Source organism: Galeopterus variegatus, unplaced genomic scaffold, assembly GCF_000696425.1.
Source record: "Galeopterus variegatus unplaced genomic scaffold, G_variegatus-3.0.2 Scaffold1227, whole genome shotgun sequence".
Taxonomy (NCBI): Eukaryota; Metazoa; Chordata; class Mammalia; order Dermoptera; family Cynocephalidae; genus Galeopterus; species Galeopterus variegatus.
The window spans coordinates 329,645-333,806 of NW_007727338.1; positions in this window are offsets into that span (position 1 = coordinate 329,645).

Here is a 4,162-nt window from a genome sequence, read left to right on the forward strand (position 1 = left end):
AGGGCTGCAATCCCCTTACTGGTCAAAAAAAAAAAAAAAAAAAAAAATAAGAACCTGGTAAGAGGACTGGGTGGGTTGAGGCTTACTATCGGTCCCCCAGACCCTACCTCTGACATCAGCAGCATTTTCCATATTTGTAATTTTAAAACATGTTATTTATTATCCGCCTGTTTTGCTAAAAGATGAGCCCCTCAAGGAAAGGGATTGTGCCCAACTTGTCCCTGCTGGTGCCGTCTGGGGATCTCAGTAAAGCCTTGCACATTGAACGCCTTTGGCAGAACATGTCCTGATGAGTCAGTAAGCACTGACTGCACCATCTGGTTCCCCTACCAGCCTTAAAGCTGACCTTCATTAAAAACTTCTTCAGACAGAATTCAAAGTTACAGAATATTACAAAATTTGAACAAAGAGTAAGTAGATTTCATCACAGCTCTGGCAATAAAATTAACAGAACTTGAGCTTCAAAAACTATCCTGTGATTCAACTCAAAATGCTCAGTTCTATATAAAACATGTAGACTTTTTCCCTAGTATGAATGTTACTTTCATTCTCCATCTAAAACTATTGTCAGGAGCAAAGTTAATTATAAATTCTCCTCTGTGAACAACAACAAAAAAAATCCAATGCTTGCCTAAGAATCAGAAAGGGAATCCTTTACTCAGGAGGCAGAAAAAAGAATCTTGTCTAAGAAAATTACATGCAGATCATCTGAGCAACAAGTGTGAAGATCTGTCTTTTCTGCTCAGCGCCTGAAGAGCCAGGCAGCCAAAGCTTTTGGCACCGTGAGCATCAAAAGGCAAACAGACCCCTTCCTGGAACCTTGCTTGGACTAACCAGTGCCTCGAAGTGTCCCTGAGAGCTGAGGGTGCCAACTTGGCTGGCCTGAGATGGAGCCAGTCCAAGGTGGAGGTCACACAAGCAATAAGGACTCCTAATGGCACCCAGAGAGTTTTGATAAAGGAGATGTTCAAGTTGCAACGTTCTGGTTCTGTCATTTTCATAAATTTGTACTTTTAATAAATAGGAAGGAGAAGATTATAATTCAGCAAGAGGGTTGATTTGAAAGCCTACTTTGAATATGAAAGACATACCCTGTAGTCTATACTAGAAACCATCTGCTATCTAAATTATAGGTCCAGTCCTGGACTGAAAAGTCACAGCCATAAATTAAATTTCTACAATGGTAAATGTCATGGCTTGAAGAATGACTCTGAAACTGAAGCCCGAGGGGCACTTTGAGGAGACACACCTGCTCAGGTATCTTGCACCGTGGGAGTGGGGTCTCTCTCTGTTCTTCTGTAAGATCAGCACTGGTTGCTGCAAATTGAGGGACCCAGAGTAAGTGGTTGTTGAGGCAGAAACTTCCTAGAACTGTCCGCAAACACCCTGTCCTCACAACGGTAGCACATGTCTATGTGGCTCTCACTGTCTCACCTGCAGCCTGCTGGATAGAATTTGTCAGCTTGCTTGTCCTCCTGTCCCGAGAACAAGACTTGGTGGGTGGCATAAAGCCAACTGAGGGCAACACGAAGCCATGCAGAGTGGCCTTCTAGAGGCAACGGAGCAGCGGTAGAGCAGGAGTGACTGGAGCCTGTGCACCAGGCTGGAAAGAGAGCCTGGGCCAGGGGTCTTTCTGTGGGAATACTGGAGAGGTGGGCTGTGAGTCCAAAGGAAGAGCTAACAGCGCGAGCTGGAGAAGCCAGAGATGTAGAAAACAAGAGAATAGAGAGGAGCAGAGTGGGGAAGGAGGAGGCTGGCCTGTACCCAGGAGGTCACGAGGGCTGCCTGGGAGACCTGAACTGCCCCCATGGAACAGAGGCGTTTGCAAGCTTCAGCACGAGAGCAAAGTGCCCGGTCCCGGCCTTGCTGGGGAACAGTGACTCTACTGGAAGCCTCTCCCTCCCTTGTGCTTTCTCACCTTTTGCTTTTAGCTAGTCCTCCCTTTTTTCAAACAGTTCCAAAGGACCAATGAGCAAAGCACCTCATCCAGTCACTTGTCCCCGTCCTGCTAACTTTGACTGATCTAGAGGTTCCCAGGTTAGGACAGAGGCAGACTGTGAAAAACAGACAAGTCCGTAAGGAAGGGATCCCTTCCCTCTGAGCTGGGGCTGTGTCATCCTGACCCTCATCTCCCTCCACTCCTCCAAAGAATCACCACCTGAGCCATCGGCCAGAGCAGGGAGGGGCAGCACACAGGGTCCAGGTACCCGGCCCGTGGAGTTGGTACATTCGCTTCAGTCAGTGGAGAATGACTGAAACAGGGAGGGGCGTGATCACACGGGGACATTGGTGCTTAAGGAGGTTGTGCTGCAGGCGGGCTGATAGATGGAACAGAGGCCAGGGTGGTGGTGGGATAACTAATCAGTAAGAGCAAGCTGGCCAGCAGCCAGTAGAGAGAAGCTGCCAATGGCAGCAGGGACAGAGAGCAGGACCTCCCCAGGAGAGAGTAGGGACCTTGGCATTCTGCATTCTGTAAATTCACTCAGTCTGGCTGGTGCGCTCTCAACTCCTCCACACAGCCTATGTGTCAACAGCTGCATTTAAAGATCTCTCAGGCCACCGTGCCTTCTTTAAATCCAATTGTGTTTGGCTGCCTACTGAGTGTAGGTTACTCAGTCTGGTTGGTGCGCTCTCAACTCCTCCACACAGCCTATGCGTCAACAGCTGCATTTAAAGGTCTCTCAGGCCACCGTGCCTTCTTTAAATCCAATTGTGTTTGGCTGCCTACTGAGTGTAGGTAGTCAGGGAGATTTGCGGGAGAAGAAAGGAGACAGCGTGGAGATGTGATATTCCTGGAATGCAGGGGCAGCACGTCGCTCACTGGGAGTGCACGTGATTGCTGGTGGTGCCAGCCATGGCCAGGCTTAGTGGCTGTCCCACACCTGACTTGCTTAGGCGAGGAAGGATTTGCAATCCTGAAGCCCATGGACTCCCACATGAGTCAGCTGCGAGAGATTTTAATGTCCTCTGTGAGCTCGGAGAGGATTCTCTGATCACGTTTGTATTAAACTGTCTTATGTGGAGATGATAAAAGGAACGGTAATGGTGGTGGCTGCTGTTTACTGATCATTCACTACGTGTCAGTTCTGGGCTAGGTGTCTTGGAGGTATTATCTGTAAAACCAACAATAGCTCCACAGGTAGCCATTTGGTGTGTTATCTACCGCTGCTTAACAGACTATCCGAAAGCTCAGTGGCTTAAAACAACAATTTGTTATCATATCTCATGATAGTGTGTATCAGGGATTCAGGTAGCGCACAGTCAGAGGAGCTCCATTGGGCTTCACAGTGACGTCAGGACCTTAGCTGGGACAGCTGCAAGGGCTGGGGGCCAGAAGAACTGGGCTGTGCATCTCTCTCTCCAAATACAGACCCTCCACCAGGTGGCTTAGGCTTCCTCACACCATGGCGGTGCAGAGAAGTCAGATGGTTCAGGACTCCACGACTGGGAAGTGGGAAGCCGGTGCCCTGAGGCCCAGGCCTGAGACAGCCAGCATCACGTCGTCTATGTATTTCAGTCTAGGTTGTCACAAAACCCACCCAGATTTCAAGAAGAGTGGAATAGACACCACCCCTCAATGGCAGGGGTGCCAGAGATTTGGCTGTTGTTTTTAACCCGCCACTTTATTATTATTCCTATTTTATAGAAGAGGAAACTGAAGATCAAAGAAGCCAAACCAAAAAAAAAAATGTATATTTTATAAGAAATATGAGTTCGGCTGAGGTTTGAAAGTATGACTAACTCTAAGCCTTTTCTCTTTTCAACATACAGCCCTGCTCTCTCAAAATATGGCCTCGTGGTCTAATACAAGACTTGCTGAGGGCAAACTACTTTTTGCATAGCAAGTCATTTTGCCATCTCTTTTTCTACACTTTGTATCACTAACTGAAGAGACCCAGCCCAATATACAGCTGTAGAATCTAAAACTTCTTTTTAGAGGTTTTTCAAGGTAAAAGAAAAGGAAAAAATACTGTGAATAAAATCATGAATTTAAATAACTACCTGGCTCAGGGTAGGTTTCTTTCCCCAGAGGATGAAAATATATTTACATTATGAAATAAGCTGGAATCCAATGGGGACCCTTTGTTATTATTAGATTTCCTCTTGAGAAGGATTTATAAATGAAAACATAACTTGCTATTTTAGTATTTTGTTTTTCAGG